This window comes from Hetaerina americana, unplaced genomic scaffold (assembly GCF_022747635.1).
Source record: "Hetaerina americana unplaced genomic scaffold, ioHetAmer1.1.p SCAF_13, whole genome shotgun sequence".
Taxonomy (NCBI): Eukaryota; Metazoa; Arthropoda; class Insecta; order Odonata; family Calopterygidae; genus Hetaerina; species Hetaerina americana.
In genome coordinates, this window is record NW_027286403.1 from 7,352,799 (window position 1) to 7,376,244 (window position 23,446).

Genomic DNA, 23,446 nt, shown 5'->3' on the forward strand with positions numbered 1-23,446 from the left:
GATAGAAGTGAGAGATATAGGTCTGTAATTACTGGGATCCTCCCAGTCACCACCTTTAAAAATAGGCGTTATTTGTGCGGTTTTCCAAATCTTAGGTACTTTGCACTCTGTGAGGGATTTTTTAAATATAAACTCAAGGTACGGGGCAATGTTTGGAGCTAAATGTTTTATCACCCTAGCTGGTATATTTTCGGGACCCGGGGATTTGTTGGGTTTAATCTCGTTAAGCAATTTTAGAATTCCTTGTTGGTCCACTGTTATTTTTTCCATGGGTGGAGTATGTATTGTTTCTTGGAGATATGCGGTGGCAACATCATTCGAGAAAATGCTTTGGAAGAATGAATTTAGGATGTTAGCTTTACCCACACTGTCTGTATGAATTATATTGCTACAATCCCTTAAGCAAGCCACGGTTTGTTTACTCCCATTTACTTCCCTAACATATGACCAGAAAGCTTTGGGGTCAGTGTCCATGTGCTCGCAAAGTACTTTGCGTTTAAAGTCCAGTAAAGCGCTACGTAATTGTGTTTTGGTTTCAATTTTAGAGGATCTATATGTGTCCCATAATTGTTTATTCTCAGGGGATGATGTGTTCACGCCTGCCCTCTTTACCCTAGAGTGTAGCATTCTCTGCTTTCGAAGGGCTTTTCTAACGTCTTTATTGTACCACCTGGGGTCGCGATTTGCTTTACCGTATTTTATAGGTATGAAATCTACGATTCCTTTTTGCATGATATTGACAAATTCTGTCCAAGTTTCTTCCACGTTGACATGACTTAAGCGGGTTTTGAACTCGGGTAGTGAAGAGTTTAATTGATTGGCAAAAGATTCAAAGTCTGCTTTATGGTAATTATAAATTTTTCTTTTTGGTTTAACAATCATTTTTATTTCTATGTCCAAGTGGACATTAATTGCTTTATGGTCACTCAAGCCCTCATCAGTTGATACACTAATAATACGTTCAGGCGTGTTTGTAAGAAATAGATCCAATATGTTCTTTCCACGGGTGGGCATGCGTACTGCTTGATGGAGGGAGTTTCTTTGAACCAATTTTATCATGGAATTGCAAGATTCGCGATCGCGGGTCCCAGATTTAACGATATTGTTGTCCCAATCTATACCAGGGAGGTTAAAGTCGCCACCAATTATGTTTATGCTGTTATTATATTTACGTGTAAAATTGTAAATTTGATCGTTTAGGGTGTGAAGTGTTTTCAAATCTGAGTCTGGAGGTCTGTAGAAAGAGCATAAATTTATGTTGGGTTGATTGGTCCGTATTAAGGTGCACCAAACACTTTCTATGTTATTATTTTCAAATGAAACTTGCCTGCTTTCAAAATGACTTTTAACTGCCACGAGAACCCCTCCTCCGGGTCTTGTATCTCTATCGTGTCGGTAAACTTTGAAATCTATTGGGAAAATTTCTTGGTCGTTTATGTCATTGCACAGCCAACTCTCTGTGCCTAATAATATATCAGCGGAATGAGTTTGGATTATGTGTTCTAGATCCGCTGATTTGTTCTTGAGGCTTCTGCAATTTATAACAAGTATAGTTAAATTATTTTGATGTTGACTAACGTCCTTATTTGTGCCTGACTGTAGTTTAGGACGCCTTTGTGGGGAAGTGCGTGTCACATGTCTTTCTAAATCAATGCCAGTGTTGTCGGTGACTTTTATATTTTTATTAATAATATTATACGCGCTATCCCCAGATGTTACTGACCCACTAATTGACCTGCCCTCTATCCTAAAAAAGGCCTACAGTGGTCGAGTATCCTATCCGCTACCTTACTCGCCACTTCCGCCGTGTAATGGACCCCAGATCGGTTAAGGGGAGTCCTGCAAGATCGGAGGGTTGGTCTCAGGTCGACGAAGGAGGCTCCTATGTCCGAGCAGAATCTCGATAGTCTCTGGTTTATGCCTTCCACTCGGCTCCAAACCAGAGACCCGCGATCCTCCCTCGGAACGATGCTGCAGACCGTTAGTCCCAGCCGAACCCCCTCGACGCCCTGGACGCGCTTCACCTCGGAGCTCAGTTCCCTAAGGGAACGGAGGACCTCCTCGGATCCACGGTCCGTGACGTCGTTGGTGCCCACATGGGCCACGACCTGCAGCCTAGAGCACTTCGTGCCTTTGACCGCCGCCTCGATTGCCTTCGTCACCTGAGGGACTCCTCCGCCTGGTATACACCAGGCGGTCACCCGTTGATCGGCGCCTACGCGGCGCGCCCTTTCCCTCAATGGAACCATTACACGACGGACATTCGAGCTACCTATTACTACAACTCCCTCCCTTCCCGTTCCCTGACGTCTTACCCTAGGCAGTGCCCTCGGAGTAGGGATAGGGGCTGCAGGTACGGTGGTGCTGTCATCCGACAGCACCTGGTACCTGTTGGAGACGGGGATGGTATCTGCCTCCGCAGAGTCCAATCCACGCCGCAGCGTTACCTTCCCCTTGCCCCGAGAGACGACCCTCCAATCGTGCGACCTACGGACGTGAGACACTCCCTCGTTGGGAGATGGGACACTGGGTAGGTCTCTAATCGCCCAGCCACGTGTTGCATTCGGACGAATCCGTGCACCCATATGGGCGTGGCGGGTTTTCGTATTCCCACCCCGAGCACCATCTCTCCTGAGGGGAGTCCTCCGGCCAGCGATCTCCGATCGAAGCTCCCGCACCATTCTCTCCAGCATGACAATACGGGCCCTTAAAGCCGCGCATTCGCCAGTGCCTTCGAGCATGGCAACAGGGGACCTAGATGAAGCCATCTTAAATAACAACCGAGTTCCCAACAAAAGCTAACTTGTATACGCTAAGCTAAAATTTCTAAGAGGGGTTAGTTAAATTTACCTCAATCAATAAGTTACGCTTTGGAAGATAGTAAAGAAAGGAAAGAAAAAGGATGGTAAAGAAAATAAAGCACTCACCGATAACCAATTAGATTCGACGGACAAAAACCACCGCAAGCCACTACGAGTAACCACTAGGAATACCACCAAACTATTAAAAACTAATAACAAGCAACACAAAAACTAAATAAACTTAACTATTTCACAAAATTAAAGCTAACACTAAACTACACTTCACTAGGGAAGAACAAACACAGAGGTACAGAAGTATCAGCAGGCACGCAGGTAGTCTCAGGTAGGGTTGAACTGGTTCTAGGGAGCGAGCTCGAGCCCGTCTGTTCTCGGCAGAAGCCAGGCAGAGAATGAGACGAGATCTATGGTGTACGAGAACTCTACGCCTTCCAAATTAACCATTAAAAAGTAGACAATTGAATTTAAACGTGGTTGCTCATTCTCAAAGATGACCAGAAGGACGGCCTAAAACCGCAACCAGACCGGAAACTATCGAAAAGGTACACGATATCAAGTTGGACGATAGACGAGTGAAGAAGATTGGGATAGCTAAGGCCGTGGGGGCATCGGAAGGACGGGTGCATAACATCCTGCACGGAGAATTAAACATGAAAAATCTCTGCGCATGGTGAGTGCCGCATTTGCTGAATTCCGATCAAAAGCAAATTTGCAAACAATTTTTGCAGCGATGTCTGGACCGACTCAATTGGGAGCTGACCGATTTCGTGCGGCATTTTGCCACCATGGATGAGACATGGGTCAACCACCACACCCCAGTAACGAAACAGCAGTCGAAGCAATGGTTGGAAGCCAGTAGTTCAGCACCAAAGAAAATAAAGTCGATCGCATCTCCCTGAAAGGTCATGGCTAGTGTGTTCTGCAATACGAAAGGGATCATATTAATTGATTATCTTGAAAAAGGCCAAGCAACTGCAGGAAAAGTTTACTCCAACCTTTTTGCCGACCTGAATGCCAAATTTCGTGAGAAGAGAACTGGCTTGAAAAAGAAAAAAATCATGTTTCATCTGGACAGCCTCCAACCAGCGGCTCGCAAAGGTGCGTTGGCGATTGGAAAACTACGGGATTTGGGTTACGGTTCGCTCTGCCACCCACTCTCTTCTCTGGATTTAGCACCCTCAGACTTTCGTCTGCTCCCAAACTCGAAGAAATTTGTTTCTGGAAAGCGATTTGCGCCCAATAAAGAAGGTGACAGGGCCGTAGATGGATATTTTCACAGCCTTCAAGACGCTCACTTCCGGGAAAGTTTGCTGTTGGAGAAACGTTGGGACATGTGCGTGGATGCAAGGAAGGTTAAGTAGGAAAATAAAATCATTTTTAAGCTTGAAATCTTAGCCTTTTATTGTCAGGTCGAGAACTTTTCAGCTTATCCTCGTATAGCCGTACTACACGGAAGCATTTCTTATTGAAGCATATTTACCAACGCATTCAACACGGATATTCAAGTAAAAGGGGAATTTCTTCATTCACTCCAGCATTCGAAAATCAGTCGCTTTGAAACTAGTAATAGAGGGAGCATAAATAAAGCAGGGAGCACTGGTTAAAAATTGGATCGATATAGCATTAATAGGATGGAAGAGAAATTAGTATAAACAGGCCGTAGTGAAAAGTTAGGTAAAAAGAAGGACGACTATAAGGATTTAAGCAATCAAACGAGGTGCGAAACGAAAAGGGCGAAAGAAGCGAGACGGAACACGCAAATATTACAGAGAAAGGGTGAGATTGGTATGCTACACAACAAGGTGGAAGTACTGTAAGGAAGTAAAATGAGAATATCTTCGAAAACAATGAGCAATAGCTGAGGAACAATAGTAGTTGAATCAGAAAAGGCCCAAGAAAAATAAAAGGAATATAAAAAACTGTTTAGTAAGGGTATGGGTATAAGGCCAGCAAGATTAGGCATAGAAAGAGAATATGATAGAAGGAGGATACTTTATATTCAGCTTTGCTAGATGCAGAGTTGAAAAGTGTATAAAAGTCTTTTAAATGAAATAAAGGAGGGCATTAATGACGGGGACTTTGAGTAATGATGTTAAATATAGGCTCATTAAAACTTTGATTTAGAGTGTGGTTGCGTACGGCGGGGAAGTATGACTATTAAAACAGGATGATAGGCATTGACTGTATGATTTTGAACAGTGGGTGTGGAGAATGGTCGAAAAGATGAAGTTCGCTAAAAGAAAAACAAACGAGAAAGTGCTAGTCATAGTTTGGGAGGAGAGAGTATCATTGGGAGAAATCAATGAGAGGCAGAAAATATGAATGAATAACGTTGTGATGGGCAATGGCTTGTCGAAGACTGTGATGGAGGGGAGACATTTAGACTAACATGGAAGGGAAAGGAATAGGATAGGTATGATGGATGGAATAAAGTGAGTAAAAAGGTATGGGTGGGAATCATTGGCTGAGAGACGATTCAATGCAAGATTAAAATTATTAAATAAATTTAGATCCGCATGTTTCAGCACCGAGGTCTCGCAAATTATTCGTACTCCTACATACATTGGTCGCTTGGATCATGCATATAAAATTCGGGAAATAGATGCCAGAACTAGCCGACTCAAGGACTCCTTCTTCCCACGGACAATACGGGATAGCAACTGCAGGGTTATAGATAGCAAAAATTCCACTTGCCACCCTCAGCGTCTAAAAAATAATTAGTTGCATTTAAATGCATACTCGTCCACTAACCTTATGTGTTTTTCTATAATAACCCATTATTTCCGAATGACCTCATTCGTGTTCCGTTCATCTGTTTTTAAGTCTCTTTCCTTTCAATCCCTCGTCCCTCTCCGCGGGGGGAATTCCTGCTACCTGCAACGTTGGGTCGCCTTTTACAGACTCTTTGGGGGTAGAGTGTTTCGTGGTGCATTTTCATGTGGTAGTGATGTTTCAATTTCTTGCTTGTTGTGTCCTGGCTTCCGTGTTGTAGGATGGCTTTCGTGCTGCATCATGGGGTGCAGTTTTTTAGTTGTTTTGTATGTGTTCCATAATTAATTACAAAACGGTTTCAGTCTTTTACATAAAAAGTATTTTTTATTTTATATGCTGCTGAGAATTAATAATGCGAAAAATATCATGTGCTATACATTTAAGTATCATTTAGTTTTAAAAAATATTTTATCTGGTTATATCATGCTGATTATGTCTTGAGCTTCTTATAATACCTTTTATATTATTGCGTTTTTAAAAGATATTGTAGCATTTAAGCACAAATTGAAACCAAAAACCTATGTAGTCGTCATTAGTTCCTCTACCTCAAATTAAGTACTATATTTTAACACGTTAAGAAACAATAAATTTTACTGGATGCTAGTATGCGGAACTGGTATGTTGATCTAGTAAATTTTGCCGTGAATTGAATTGTCTCTTATTGAAACCTAGAGCTCTTCAGTTGTTAAATGAGTATATTCTAACTGCCGAGAAAGGCCATGATGTTGACACCAATATCATTTTCAATGATTTAGCAGGGTAACGGTGTGAAAGAAATAGGTCTGTATTTACTAGTGTCTTTAATATCGCCCCATTGTGATCAAGTTTCCAGCAATGAACCTTCGGCTATCTACTTGTAAATAATTTTAAGAGACGCAACATCTTTAGAAGTCCCTTTGGTGTTCTAAACGAGAATTCTTCTTTAACTGTTTCTATTCCTTCCTGGGACAATTATTTGTCACGAATTCGCTCTTCAGATGGGCGAGAGGCTTTCTTTTCTGGGTTAATATGGTATTTTGGGGCAGACGTTTACAGAGATATTGTAGAAACGATTGGCGTTCGTATCCATTTTGTCATTTGCTGCCTTTATAGAGTGCGTATCTTGACATACTCTTAATGCGTCCCAAGGGTTGGACCAAAATAAATTTATCCTCCGCATATTGCAAAAAAAAATTTGCTAGCAAGGTAACGTAAATCCTTTCCAATTATATTTATTACTTTTTTATGACAATCCATAGGCTCTCGCCACTGCACTCTTTAGCATTCGGTCATTACCTTTTAAAATATATACATATGATTTGAATGAACTTTTTTTGCTTCCTTATGGCTCTCAAGTAGTACTACATTGGTTTGATTTTACCTTTTTTGCGTCAGTACGGAATAAACTCTTTATTCCAGCTCACCAAAGTTTTATAAACAGTTTTTAGTGGGTTTTGTCAGCAATCAGACTTTTCAAATTTTCTTGTGTGTTTTAATCAGATTTAAGCATACATTGTTGGATAAATATGCTGTATCTTCTCTTTTCACTTTCAGTAATTCTCTTTTTCTCTGCATGCATAGATTAGTGTTTACTTCTACCCTCAGGTGTGTCCGCGTTTGCAATACGTTCTGTTTTTAGTTATGTGTTGCAAATAAAAGTGTTGTGCATGCTGTTTCGCAATATTACGCCAGTTTTCGGGCACAATATTTTATAAGATTTGCTGCAGGCGGCTTATAGTTGCTAGGGGCTGTAAAAATGTTGTTACAGTGCTTGTCAAAGCGTTAGAATCCTTGGTCTTCGAGTTTTGTGAGAACGTATACGTTTTATTCAGGTTCTCTGTCGAATGAACATGTTAGTTTTGCGTCGAGGTAATAATGCCATCTGATACTAGACTTCTGGGATTATAAAATTTTATGTAGCAATAAACACTCTCTACACAGTCGTTAAACCGTCTCCACGTTCACTAATAACTTGTGAGTTAGCTGCGTTACAAGAGTATACACAATACTCCCCTAGACAGATAATTCCTCTACCTATTATTTTAGATTTGCCTTTCCTTCAGATGATGAACCATTTTGAACAAATATCACTGTCTGCTGTATATTAAGTCGCCCAGCTTTCTGTTCATATGACCATGTCTACCCATGTAGTTTTAAAGATGTGTTATATAGTCAATGAATGCAATCGCGCTTTTTCACTTAAACATTTTAATATTTATTCTGCCAAGCACTTCATGTTTGTTGGAAGTTAGAATCAAATTTTGAGAATAAAGACGATTTGGTTTCATACGTGCGTATTTAGATTAATATCTGATGCCAGATGTCAATTATCTAGTCTTAATTCGGATAGTTGATTATTCTTCTGTGTATTCTTAAATGTTTACCCAAGTTGAGTTTCCCAACACGTTGAGGGGAAAACTTTCAGATCAACAGTTTTTCTTCGTTTTCCCATCCAAAATGCCACATTGATACCATTTGGTTGATACCCTCTATAGGGCTCCAAGAAGACCTAGCTATTGCACAGAACGCGGCTGCAGAAGGAAATTATTACTGGGATTTTTAAATCTGCTTTAACTTATTTCATCACTGATTTCAGCTTCCTGAAAGTACGTAGAGTATCTCCAGATTCATCTTCTGAGACGGCAATTGTTCTCACATAAGATACAACACGTAATTTGAACAAATCCGTAACCCTTGCTGCCACCTTCTCCCCGTATTTTGCATAGAGATCCCGCTACCTGGTATGCACCGAGACAAATAGAATTCGCAGAAATCTCAGCAGGGAAATTATCCTTCAAACGTTGAAGGTAGCTAATAATAATGGGAATGGAATTTGCCTCCGATATGCCACACACCCTCAAGATAGTTAAATATGTATAGTTAAAACACAAAAACATTTAACCTTTAAACGATTTTCAATGAAAGTATCAACTAGGCTAATTTAACCCTGATTTGGGCAAAGCAAGTTTTCCAGAAACCCTGCTATATGTTTGATCATCTTTCTTGTACTTCAAATGTTAACTTTACAAAATTCTTTGACTTTGCCGAACACTATACAAGGGAAGGCCCAAAGTATCTGGCCTGACCTAGAGTTGGCGGTAGTTGTTTGAAAAATCACTGTATTAGAAAGTACACACTTTATAAAGCACACGTTTCAAGTTTGAAGATGTTATGCTGTTTAGTATTTGTTTGGCAGCCATCAATATTGAACGTTTACAGTGAATTTGTGAAAATGGAGAAAATATGTTATCGTTATGTGACACAAAACTTTTATTTGAAAGGCTTCAGCCCAATCAATATTAAAGCTGAACTGCATTATACTCTGGGTGAGTCTGCTCCTTAGTTTACAACACTCAAATATTGGTTAGCAGAGTTTAAACGAGGCCGTACGGGTTGTAAAGACGAGCGTCGCATTGCCAGTCTTTACGAGCAATGCGACGAATTTTCCAAATGAGGTGACGACTCCAGAAACGGTGAAAAATATACACAAAGTGATACTGAATGATCGTCGACTGAAATACGCGAGCTAGAAGACATAGTGCGCATTTCAAAAAGTACGGTAAATCGCATATCAACTGAAAATGTGGAAATGAGAAAGCTGTGTGCAAGATAGGTCGCATGTTTGTTCACACTCAAGCAAAACCAGTGTCGTGAAGATGTTTCAACAGCGTATTGAGAGCAAAGTTTCACAGTAACAAAGCAGAATTTTTCCGTCGTTTCTAACCATGGATAAAACATGGGTCCATTACTTCACACCCGAGAAAAAAGAACAATCAAAAGAATGGATTCAATAGGGAGAATCGGCTCCTACCAAGGCAAAGACCGGCTAATCTGCAGGCAAGGTCATAGTGTCGGATTTTGGGATGCGCGTGGGATAATTTTCATTGACTATCTTGAAAATGGAAGAACTATCAACGGCGAGTATAATGCAAACATATGGAAACATTTGAGTTAAGAAAGCAAACAAAAGTGGCCGCACTTGACTAAAAAGAAAGTGTTGTTTCACCAAGACCATACAAAAGCTTGGGCAATGGACAAAATTCATGAATTAAAGTTTGAAATGCTACCTCATGCACCCTATTCGCCAGATATAGCCCCCTCGGATTGTTTTCTGTTTCGATGCTTAAAAAATGGCTCGGTGGTCCAAGATTATCCAACCGTGAAGAAATGATGGCTAGTTTGAGGAGTAAGACAGTTCTTGTTATAAAAAGGGTTTCGAACTTATTGAAAATTGTTAGGAAAAATGTATAGAGCTGAAAGGAGATTATGTTGCAAAATATATACATTTTTCCCAAATATTTTGTGTTTTCTTTATTGGGTCGGGTACTTATGGGATAATCCTGGCATTACTAACAGTATGTCATTGTAAAAAATACTTGCGGCAATAAAATTCTTTTAGAATGATATTTTTCCGATTTTTCAGCAGCCTCTGACACCATGTTTATGAGATTAATGGCATAATATTATTTTGTGTCTTTATTTGTTCAGTTATTAATATAACGTTTCAATGCATTTTATTTTCCTGACAAAATGCAACAGAATATGAAGTAAAAGCATCTCCATTAGATCTTCTCCATTAGATCTTCTTCCTTTTCCAAATATGAGCTTAAAATCTTGTCCATTGAAATTAGCTTCTATAAAAATGCAGCCCTTACCATAAGGCCCTGTTTTTGTTTAAGTCGTATATTATTTCTTATACTACTCTCTTGCATCGTCTGAATAAATAATTACCAGAAAAGCTTGTATTCAATTAGATGTTCTTGCTTTTTCATATTAAATACATCCATAGCTAAGGGATATCCGTATTAAGACATCGTATAAATCCGCAACGGAATCTATCATTCCAATAATATCGCAGTGTTCCTTACATGTGTACGAAGAGAGCAAACATTTTTATTGACGTTTATTTCCTTGATAAATGCATTAATAGGTTAAAATTTTACTAAAGTTTACTTATTCCTTTTAATAATGTTAGGTGTTATCCTCAGAATCAATGCATACCTAATGTTACTTTTCAGTAATATTTAGTTACATGTCAAGAATGAGAGATGCAATTTTTAGCTCGCCCCATTTAGTGTACACTGATTTTACCTTTCAAGACAATAAGATAGCGTTCTGTGAAATATTTATTAATTTTTATTCAAAATCAACTTGGTATAAATTTTACTTCGGATAACATTGCTAATTTTCTTTAAAAGTATGTCAAAAATCGCTGCAACGAAAGCAAACCGAATTTGGAAATTAACTTGTTCAACAATGGAAATGGTGAGCGTGAATTTAAAATCAACCCATCCTGGTAGCTACCATGAAATCATAGAGTACTTATTCAAAAGGATCTAATATCTAAAAAGAGTCAAACCCAAATGAATATATCCCTGTCGGCCCAGAATACGGAGGAGCTTGGTCATCCACTTCCCCTCCAAACAGAAGGTATCCGTACACATAGTGAACAGAGCGTACATCATTATTTTCTCCGGAAATAACTTCTTAACAAATAACATAGTAAAATTTACAAATATAAAGGTATAATGAGGTCGCAGAATTTATGGTTCGAAAAATATTGATTAATGGAAGCTATTTCACCGACGGAAGATGCACGTCTTCTTTAGACTATTGCTAATGATAGGTCACCTGAAGCCAAAGTAACAAATTTTTAAATTTATTTTGGAAAATTTGTTATGTAAGGCAGAACTCGCACAATCATTGGTGAAAATTATTTAGCAGATAAACGTATTATTAGATTTAGCTCAATTTCTTTGTTATAAATGGATTGAATTTTTTAAGCACACCTTACACAGTGCAGGCCAAAGTACTCTTGGATGGAGAAAAAACCATTCATAATAAACAAACACGCAAAAAATATTTATCCACACCCTTGAAAAGGAGGCAGAAAAATCAAGATCAATAATTACGACCCATGATGAGCTTTCTAAATACAAATTTAATGCTATAGCTTCACTCCAACCTAAGTAGCAATTGCCATGGAAATTAAGGAACTGAGTCATCCAAGAAAAAGTCAGTTAACAAAAACATATCATTTAAAAGACCCACAGCTAAAATTAGGATTAAAACACCACTCTGCCGTAAATATAATAAAATGTATTCCAATTAAAACAACTGGAAAATAATGTTTTATCTCAGTGAGCTTTAAACTGAAAGTTTTTTATTTTGCACATTTATTTTTAATCTTAGAATTTAATATAAACGTTTGATTATATTTATTGCAATGATTGTAAGCCATTGGATTCGAGTACAATACTATCATCTTATCTCTAATAATCCGTAAATAGTAGAGCTAACCAAGCGGTATGATCACCTTAAATGGATAGTTCGGTAAGTTAGCTGGCATCAATAAGAGTTGAGCCTCAGCATGAAATTATTCTTATTCAATTCATAAGAACTTAATGACCATCACCAAAACACAGAAATTTATGCCGTAATAATATTTTCACAATTTTGTCAGTATACTTTATTACTTGTAGCAGTAGATGCGGCCAGATTTCTAATTTGTCTGTAAATAATGGTTTCCTTTTATTCATCATGGTTTGCTGAAATGCCTTCATTAATATTTGCGTAAATTGCAATAAATTGAATCATTTACATCCAAGGAATTCACGAGCAACAACCTTTTTAAAAGGTCTTTTTTCGTCAATCATCGAAATAAGTTTTTGTCAAATTGATTTTAAATAGCAATAGTAAAATTTTAATTTTGATGTTTAAAATAATTTGATGTGAAAAGCGTCGGTCACAAGCCTAAAAAATGTCAACCATCTATCAATATATATTAAAATGTTTAATGTTTATCACACACCAATTCAAATCAATAAATCAAAGCGCCAATTGGGGAAAATTTAGCTTATACAGACTCCTTAGAGCTTATAACTATTCGGTAGTGTACGAGTAAAAGTAGGTTTTTGGATGGAGAAAAATTTAAAACCTCTATAATTGTTTTAGCATCGCCCAAGGTACAACCTGACCCGACTCCACAATTACCCCTTCTATAGTTCCATATACCTCTCCACTATTCCGTCACATGCCTTTACTATTCCTCCCCCTAACTCTCTTGCATAATGTTCTCTCAACTATGACAATCTTCATCAATTCATCGTCAATTAATGTGCTCCGAATACACTTTTCCTGCCTCCTATGAATTTTTCCCAACAATCCTCTCTCCTCCCCCAACATGCCAATTTTTAATTTTTTTATTTTCTTTAACCTTACCTTATACCTTCTTCTCCTGACTCTTATCGCAAAATTCTTAATACCACGCTGATCGTCTTGCTTTTATTATCAAATTACCCAACTCGGTATCAAAACTAGTATAACTTAAAGTATAATCGATTCTTTTTAGCTCCCCTAAAGTTAAATGAAATCAACCATGATATTCATGAATAACCTAATAAAACTCCTGTCATAGTTTATTGTAACCTTAAGACAATTTTCAACTTTTATGGGAACATATTTAATACTAAGTTTTGAAATAATTATCACTTTAAATTTAAAATAATTAGAACATCTTGATGAAATCGCATGCTAATGATGCCGCACGCTGATAGCTGCCAGAAAGTCTATGTCATATTTCTCTTACTAGCAGCCCTTTGACCTACGCCTTCTGATTAATAACTATGGATCGCAAAATGCTAGTTTCATAAGCTGTTCATGCATATCTTATTTTAGGTGTTGGTATCAATCGTTGTAAAAATTGCTATTGCGATATGACTCAAAAATGACAATATGCACACGATTATAGAAATCACAGCCAAAAGTACTATAATTCAATTTTAATGCCTATTAATTCAGTGAAACCTAAATTTCAAATGTCAGGTTATATTAAGTATTTCATTTCTAAAATTTTTCTATTTACTGAAGAAATAAAATGAAATCTCCACTACTGTATACCAGCACAGCAGCAAGCATGTCTTATATTGCTCTCCAAATATTTCCGTCGGCACATCATTAGAATATTAGGATATTGGTATGGTAGAGTGTGCTTCCTGTTGGGAAGGATAATGTATGTACGTGTACACACAAACTTTTCATTACAGAACTTCACTTGAAATCCAGCGATGCTATTTCTGGTCGGATCTCCAAATAATAGCATTTCACTGATATGCTCTATAAACTCTTCCTAGCGCATTCGAAAATATCATTTCAGCCTTAAATGACGGTAAGTCTCTGCATAGATAAATTTCGACATTAATACGCACGCAAATCTATTTTAACATTCACACACAGCAAGGAAAGCATGTACCGCCTTAGTTTACGATATCTCGGTAACGATATATTTGTACCACGCTTTCTCTTGGGAAAAATGCAATAATTGGATTTGAAGAATGTATCCAAAGAAATGAGATAAAAATATAACATATTTCCTTCAACATGGGTAGGTGGAACATTTACAATGCTTACCAAATAATTATTTGTTCGACCAAATGAAATACGAAACTAATGCATTTCTCAAGAGGGGGTCTTATATCCCGGAATTATAGAGAATCAACTTACCGTCTCCTATTCCAGGACACCACGATGGTCTCGAAATATCAGCGTAGGTTTCTAGTTGGTCTTTTGGACGCCTCTGGAAGTTGATTCTCCAGTATCAAGCGTCGTGTCCTATACTACCGAATGTGCGGAGGGAGACTCCGTCCGGCGTGGAAAAGCGAACGTCAGCGACGGAGGACGAGCCACCACTGAGGGAGGCTCGCTACACTTCGGGTATCCCGAAGCTGTGCGGGGAGGTTGGCGGGGCTGTGAGCGTGGGAAGGAAGGGAGGACGGCAGAGATATGGCGAAGGGGAGAAGGGAGATGGGCGAAGGGAGGCCGAGGCGTGGAGGGGATTAGGAGCGAGACGAGGGGGAGTAGGAGGGAGCGGAGTGAGAGTTGCTGTCGATTGGAGGGAGTGTCGTTTCTTTGGTTGTACCGCACTCAAGTACTCCTAGCTTCCTGCATTGACGGAGAGAGGTAATGTGATGTGATACTACGGTCCGCGAGAAAACCGCGCTGGCCGCATTTCTGTTCTCCGCCCCTGAGGCCGCGGGATATTGGTTGGGAGCCTGACGATTGGGTAGGAATGAGCGCAGATACGACTTAACGTTCTTAGGTAGGATGAAGGATAATATCTGCAATTGGGGTTTGGGCACTTGCTTGGGACACGCAGAAATCGGATTGGAAGGATTTAGTGGTTTTTGAACTTACGTTGGCGATCTTTTCACCCCATGTCGTGTGAGAGCTTACGCTACTGAATAATACTACTAATACGCTTACAGAAATATTTCATATATATAATACTATCTCACTGTTTTCACTGGTTCTCTAATTTTAAATGTATATTTGCTTCCTAAATACCATTATGTAATGATTGACTTGCAGTCTCCTATCATCTGTAGCTTTTAACGTCCCAATGTCAATCTAAAACTTCAACCACTTCCGTCTTCTTTGAACTTATCCTAGAAGCATTGTCTTTTCCTACGATGCGTGGCACCTCTTTTTTTATTTCGTTACATTTCGTCTGTTTCCATTCTTCTCTTAATCCATATCCCGCTCATTATACCTACTCTTTTGCCTTGAACACTTAGTTTAGGAGCCATAAAAACTAGGCAGAATCTGAAATATATCATATTTATTTAATTAAAATATTGAAATTATTCCTTTTTTGATTGATTGATTCCTGTACATTTTAAGCATTTTAATGTTAGGGTGGTTTACCAATATATGAAAAAAATTATTTGAGATGATGTTTCTAAGACTTTTATTTTAAATGTAGATTAGAGATGGAATTATATTACACCAATACGCTATCTTAGGTCGTTTACTAAAATAAACTCTTCCCCAGAACCATAATTTTTTCAACCCATGCAGGCTCGTCAGAAAGAATATTGATGTGTAAACCCCTATTTCAACACACTGAAATTACACTTAGTTTCGAGAACCTTTTAGCAAGTGTTTGGGCTTCACTCCACAATATTCCATCTCCTTTTTTTGTCTGTTTGAAGTGCGGAAGTAATGAAAGGATGTGCGGAGAAGAGAGCAGATCTGTTAAGGAGACATGTATTAAATACAGGGTGCTTTCCGAAAGAAATGCAGTTATTTTTTTAGCTAAATTATTGAACACATTTGCGCAAACAAGTCAAATATTTCAAACTACTGTTCTTGGGCCTCTACGCATTCTTCCAGCGACTTCCAGCCTTGACTGCCCTGGAAGCCGTCTTCGGAGACCTCTCGCAAGGTCTTCGTCACGGCTGATTGGATCTCTTCTATGGACGAAAATCGGGTTTCTTATTGGGCTGCCTTAATCAGAGGGAACACAAAGAAGTGTGCTGGGGCGACGTCAGGGGGTTGGAGCAGCGTTGGGAGCTGGTGTTTGGCCAGGAACTCGCGGACTCGTAGCGCGTTTTGGCAAGGCGCGTTTTCGTGATGGTTTTGCCAGGGAGCGGAGATATCTTTTCTCGTCCTGATGATCCTTTTTCGGAGTCTTTCAAGCAAATCCATGTATAAGGCAGCGTTAAATGTCTGTCTTTGAGGAACAAAATTCATATCGACCATTCAATTGCTGTCGACAAAAACAATGAGCATTGTTTTCACTTTTGATTTGCTCATTCTTGCCATTTTGTTCTTGGGGGACTGATCGGTGAGCCACTCAGAGCTTTGGCATTTTTTTCAGGGTCGTATTCAAAAACCCAAGTTTAAATAACAGTGATGACTTTATCCAAGCAATTCCGATTCAGTTTCACTGCGTTGCGGGAGTTCACTTGAAATTTCCGCTGGGTTGGTCTTTTGGTCATTTGACAACACCTTGAGCACAAGCTTGGCGCATACTTTCCTCATTGCTAAATTTTTAGTGACAATGCGAAAAAAAACATTAGACGACAAGTTAAGTTCATTGGCCACCACCTTGGTACTCAATCGAAGGTCAGAGTCCAACAATTGTCGAACACGAGTCACATTGTTGTCGGTTTTGCTGGTTGACGCCCAGAGCGTTCTTCATTGTGAAACTCTTTCCGGCCCTCCTCAAAGGCCTTTGGTCACCTCAAAACTTGTGAGTAGGACAGAGCAGATTCCCCTTAAGTCTCAAAAATCATTTTATTAGTCTCTTCAAGAGATATGTTTAGTTTCGGACAAAACTTTATCGCGTAACGCTGTTCGATCGTCGATTCCATTTTCTTCGTGACATTGTCGGCGCGCAGAGCTTACAATAACTAACTTATGCTACTTCAATAGATTTTAGAGAGCAATGAGACAGGTTTATCACCAAAGCTTAGTGTCCTTCCCACGTAATCCAAGCGGTATAATCTCTCTCCGACGAGTTGGAGCGGCGCGGGAAATTCAATTGCATTACTTTTGGAACGCTCTTTGTATATCTACTCTCCTCTCGCCAAATCCCCTCATGGCCTCCGTTTCTCTTTAGGTATCATTGCACAAAGTTAACATAGGGTGTCCCTTAAGATAGTTTTATTGGTCCGCTATTGTTCCTTTTATACATTGATGACATCGGGTCTCATGTTTTCAGTAAACCTTGTCTAGTTGCTGTCTATGCCGTGATCAATAGGGAAATATCCAACCATGAAGATAGTGTATCATTACCTATCGACCTAAATGCAATTAAAACGGGGTGCGAGACATGGTAGCTAAAAATTAAAATTTAATTAATGTGTATCGATTAATTTTTGGAGGAAATACACTTCACCAGAAAACACACGATACAGGGATCCAACATTACACTCGTGGAATCGGTAAAATACTTGGGTGTAACGATGACTACAGATATGTCCTGGGGATAACACATTCTTGAACTTACCGAAATAGATAATAAAAAGTTAGCATCCCTATAAAGTATACTTAGGCATTCTAAAGAAAGAGTCATGGTTCTTCGTGATTTCACGTTAGCTAGGCATACCTTGAGTATGCCGCAAGTGTATGGGATCCTCAAGAAGTAGACTTAATTTTGCAACTTGGTTGAGTGCAATGTAGAGCAGCTAGATTTGAGATAAGTTGTAATGAATAAGGTTGAAGTTTCACGACACTATGGGAAGAATTAGGATGGGAGACACATGTTGAACGTAGGCTTAAATATAGGTTAAATTTACTGCGTAAAATTGAGGCAGGTTACTTTTCTGAGGATGTTAAGGACATATTGAAGGCTCCCACTTACTAAAGTAGACCAAGTCACCTACGTAAAGTCAGAGAGAATAATTTTAGAACGGATAACTTTAAAATATCGTTTTCTCCTTGATCCATCAGGTATTATAATACACCTGTCAGCAATTGCGAAGAAGATAATTAGAATTGGTAGTGTATACACATATTTGTTGATATCTTGCATCTTTCTTCCAGCATGTTATTCTTTTTACTAAATAAACCCATTCCTATGCAGTTCTACAACATGATTTGAATGTACATACAATTTTATTGAATATTTTTTCATACAAGCACTTTCTTTCGTATGATTGAGGTTTTCCGAGTGCATGAACAAACTAATATTTGCCTAGAGGTAACATAATTTCGTTTGGCATGTGGTTTTATTCTATTTTACGGGTGGTGGCATAACTCCCACCACCATACGCCCTTGTGGTGGCTGGCGGAGTTTTGTGTAGTTGTAAAGGTACCTTATTCCCACGCTAATTGCCTCTCCAAAATTGCAATCCATATCCTGTCATTGAATCAATGCTCCTTATTCTATTTAGGAGAATTAATTATCCTACCCCTGATAAATCCACATAAACAATCACCAATGTTCCTATAGCTCTGCCCCATTCTCTTCTCTTTCCTTCCCTTCATGCGCAAATTCCCAAAACATTTCTTTCGACCAGTGCTTGTATCTAACGATCCTGGAAACCCTACCCGATTCAGCCACCAATATTCGAGGGTAGGCTGAAAGCTAATACACACATGCTTGTAGACCACAAACAAATGATCTTCAGAAGCACTCTTGGTGGCCTGTGGAAGTAATATTCCCACTGAACATGCATACGCAGGTTTGAGGTCGTTTCATTCTTACATTGTATTTAGAGAAGCGGAAGTATGGAGACTTTTTAGTGTTATGTCAACGCGAGTTCAACAGCGTACTGTTATCGAATTTTGAATTGCTGAAAAAGTTACTCCTACTGAGATTCATCGTCGTTAAAAGTCTGTTTATGGTAACGATTCTGGTGATAGGTTAACTGTTAATCGATGGGTACTAAAATTTCGTGGTTGCGAGCCTGGAAAAACCATAATTGTGGATGAAACCCTCAGCGAACGTTCGATTACTGCCACAGACGATAACCAAACTAGTCGAAGATTTAATGACCGGCGAACCACTCAATAGCGTATCAGAAACCATATTGGAATAAACAAGGAAGAAGTTTGTCGTGTTAAGGGCGGCCTGGCACCAATACGGCGGCCAATAGCGCCAGACAATGAGACGAAGCAGCTGTCAGGTCCTAAATTTGAGAAAAGTTGGAGGAAAATTTCATCGACGGGAAGAAAAAACTTGTAACACATGAGGAGAAATGTGTTAGCCTCAACGGAGAGTATGTTGATAAATAAATATGTATGATTTTAAAATGTTAAAAATTGTACGGTAATGTACGCTTCGATCGATTTTGCTATTGGATCTTTCGACTAGCTGATCACCGGATCTTTCGACTTGCCGGGCCGATTCTATAACCACTTGAGCTATCGAGAAAACGTAATTTATACTTAAACCTGTGGGTGTTTACGCAACCAAGTGCCCCGATTCTTTGGCCAAGAAATGTCGTTATAGAGCTGTTTCACCCAACAAACGAGAAATAAACGACACATACAAGAGGAAAGACAATAGGAAAGCAATCATGCAACATCCTAATTGATAGAAACAGTGCGTTTCGTGGAACGCATTGCCAGAAGAAAGAGAGAAGCCACATTGGCCAAATACACATTCAAACACCAAATCCCGCAATACGGCGAACAAATATTCCTTCACATCGAAACATACATAAGGAAAAGGGATAGCAACACAAATGAATGATGGACACTGGAGAGGTGGGCAAGGCGGAATCGAGCAAATCACAAGCTCAAAAAGTGGTTGGAGAAACGGCCCAGCAAGTCGAAAGATTCATTGTTCAAGTCCTGGTCAATGAAAAATGTTAAAACAGTCAGGTTCCGTCCTATTAATTTCCACATTTCCCTCCGTTTCGATTTAACACTGGCCGAGCTAGCGATACACTTCCAGTCCACAAGATCATCTGGGGACTTCCCTGGCTTTCTTTGGATATATATATATATATATATATATATATATATATATATATAATTATGTATACAATTATTAAATTTAAACAAAGGAGCAAAATAGCACTAGCGAACAAAAACACACAAAAATTAAATTCACACAAATTCCTTCTTTCGTAACCAAATCACCTTATTTCATGGAATGAGGGAACCGAGGAGAAGGTTTAAAGGAGAAAGAACGAGGACTCTGGATCGAAGGGGATGGTAGGTAATATTTTGTAATGATTAGAGTTGGGAGGGGAAGGTTTGGAAGTGTGGGATTGATATGGAAGGTTTCAGGAACGGTGGGTAGTGAAAATATATGGATATTAAGTTGATCAATGTAGGATATTGATCACTGGCAAACTCCAGGTATCGAGGAGCCAGATACACGCCTGTTCCATTGTTTTGAGTTTGAAATGATGGTCAGAGAGTAGGAGGGACGCTAGAATGGAGACACAATAGTATTTATCAAATGTAATGCTTGGAGTTGTTATTTGGGATATAGGGCATCCCAAACAGGGAAGAATTTCTGCATGAAGCTTCGTAGTTATTGATGTGTACATTTAGGGGTGAGACACACTGTCCGATATAGAAGACAGAGCCTAGGCTGCACTTTAGAAGTTAAACTTCTATACTGAATATGCACGAGGGTCACTGAAAATTCGAAATACGTGTTGCCTTTACTTCCATCTATCTATTTTTCCGTGAGTTTATTCGCTAGCGCTTTATTGCTTCTCTGTTCATATTCGTGAGACTTTCTATCAAGATATATAATATATGTTTATATGTGTATACATATATATATATATATATATATATATATATATATATATATATATATATATAACAATACACAGTAACACACAATATAGAAACACAAAAAAAGAACACTCACACGTATTTTCTTGATATTTCGACGGAAACAACCCGTCTTCCTCTGAAGACATAGAAGTAATGACTGCTGGAATTGTTGAGGTGAGGGGTGCGAGAGAAAGGGAAGGGGACCAGGGGAAGGGGAGAACGGGAGGCGAAGGAGGGGTGAAAGGAATGGTTGGGGAGAGGGAAGGGGTGGAATTGACACAAGATCGGAAAATAGAACAACATGCTCACCGCAACTATTGCAACATACGAGACTCATGTTTCAACCCACAAAGTATTGATAAAGACCACGTGAGTCAAAACAAAGGCCACGTACACCAAAACTCATTCGGAAAAACACAGTGTCCACCCCCCAATATGCTTTGATTCCACAAAGTAACAATTTTAGGCCACTCCCATCAGTGAACGACATTGGGGCCCGGATGCTGATAGGCCATACAGATGTAAATGAATGCCATTTCAAGAGTTTTTAATTCTATAGGGTTATCGGATGTGGAAGGGACGCTAGGACGGAAACATTGTAACACTGGTTGAAAGGGGTATTATGATGGGAGCACGTTTGGGGATGGGGAGACCCGCGGACGGGGAGGAGGGATTGCACGAGTCGCGGTGGTTATTAATCCTAATGTTAAGTGGTGTGGAACATTGGCCAATGTAAAAGGACGGGCAGAGTTTACAGGTAAGAAGATAAAAAACATTCTTGGAAGTGCAAGAGGAATAGGGGAAGGGCGGGAGAGAGTTAAATGGTGGGAAGGAGTAAGGTGGAGTGGTGAAAATAGGGCAGGTTTTGCATCTTGCTCGATGACATGGAGTGGGTATGGCTCTTGGGGTGTGAGGGGATTTTGTGAGTGGCCTGGTGGATTTGAGGATATCTGATAGGTTGGCGGGACGTTTGAAGGTGACAGAGGGGCAAGTGGGGAGAAGGTTGGAGGAAGTGTTGTGATTTTTGAGGATGGGGAATAGGTCTTTGAGGATGAATTTGAGAGACTGAATGCCTGGGAAGTAGGTAGTACAGATTGAGAGAGGCTGGGAGTCTGTGGTTGAGGCAGGCTTGGGGGTGTAGGAATGTTTAAGTATTTTTTTATGTAGGAGAGAATCAGGGTATCTTCGTTGGAGGAGGGAGTGGTGAAGGTTGTTAAGGTATTTGTTAAGGGATTCGGGATGGTTGCAAATGCGGTGACCACGGATAGAAAGAGAGTAAGGGAGGGAGCACTTGGTATGGGAGGGGTGACAACTGCTGTAATGAAGGTATTGCTGCTTATTAGTAGGTTTGGTGTGAACAGAGGTAAGGAATTTGTTGTAACTGAGGGAAATATTAACATCGAGGAAGGTAATCTGAGAGGATGAAATGGTCGAGGTGAAAGACAGAGATGAGGAATCATGGAGTTGGGAGATGAAGGAATTGAGGGAATCTATGCTGTGTGGCCATAGTAGCAAGATGTCGTCAATGTATCGGAGCCACAGGAGAGGTTGCAGAGGATAGTTGGAAAGGAAATTCTCTTCCAGGAAACCGAGGTGGAGGTTTGCATATGAATAGCTGAATCTGCTACCCATGGCACAGCCCTTTATTTGGAGGTAATGGTTATTGTTGAAAGAAAAGGAGTTGCGGGTGAGAATGAAATTGGAAAGATCAATGAGAAAATCGGTACTGGGGATTTGAGGGGTAGGGCGTTTGGAGAGGAAGTAACGTAGGGAAGAAAGGCCTTCTTGGCGAGGAATGGATGTGTATAAGGAGGTGACATCGATTGTAGCCATAGTAATTTGGGTGTCAGGAGGGAGTGAAGTTGAGTGGAGCAATCTGAGGAAGTGGTAGGTATCTACTCTCACGACTGGACTGGACCACAACTTACTTGTTATGCAGTGTATCGTCCGTTTTAAAAAGATAAGGCAGGGATGGCGGTTCAGGGAATGAAATGTAGAGGCATTAAATGGATTGACAAGGAAGGAGCACCGGCAGGTGCGGAGAAAATCATGGATGACGGTATTGAGCTGAGTAGTATTGAAAAACGGGAATGTATCAGGAATGGGATATCGAAAGCCGCAAAAGAAACAATAGGAACCTTTAACGGGAAAGAACAAGAAAACCATCAGGTTTTATTTGTCTGTTTCGTAGATGTCGAAAAGACCTTTGAGAGAGAACATTGGGAAAATTTAACGAGTACATTGCAGAAAATAGGAATATATTGTAGGGACAGGAGGCTAATCCGCAACCTGTACATATCTAAGACTGCTCAGTTGTGTGTAGGGAGCGGAGAGTCTGGATCGGCAGTGTTAGGAAGAGGTGTGAGACAGGATTGTTCATTGTCACCGGTGCTGATCAGCGTATATGTGGAGGAAATGATTGAAGAGGCATGGGAAGAGCTGGAAGTAGGAATGACAGTAGGAGGGGAAATCGTAAAATCAGTTAGGTTTGCTGATGACCAATCTTTAGTTTGTCAGTCAGCCAAGGGGTTGCAAGCATTGCTGATTGAATTGAAAATTCAGTTCGATAGATATGGGATGAGAATCAATATTAATAAAACCAAGGTAATACGATTTTCTAGAAAGAAAAAGTTAAAGCTAACGATGGGAATAGGGGTGCAATATATAGAGCAGGTAAAACAGTTTATGTATCTCGGAGGTGTTTTTAACCAACACGGTCTAAGTAGGAGGGACATAAGGAGAAGAATTCCGCTAGGAAACAGGCTTTCACAAGGAGGAAGGTGTTGATGGCAGGGACGCTGAGTAAGGATGTTAAGAAAAGACTCGTAAAATGTGTGATATGGAGCGTA

The 23,446-nt window shown here is 39.6% G+C and overlaps 1 protein-coding gene across 1 annotated transcript in view; it reads right to left on the bottom strand.

Annotated features, from left to right (window-relative positions):
* The window catches only part of LOC139686148 (neuropeptide CCHamide-1 receptor-like), a 151,431-nt gene extending 137,209 nt beyond the window's left edge, over window positions 1-14,222 (bottom strand). The window contains exon 1 of the mRNA XM_071583334.1: window positions 14,073-14,222. The gene's annotated coding sequence lies outside the window, so the exon portion shown is untranslated. The remainder of the gene's footprint in view (window positions 1-14,072) is intronic.
* Window positions 14,223-23,446: the final 9,224 nt, after the last annotated feature.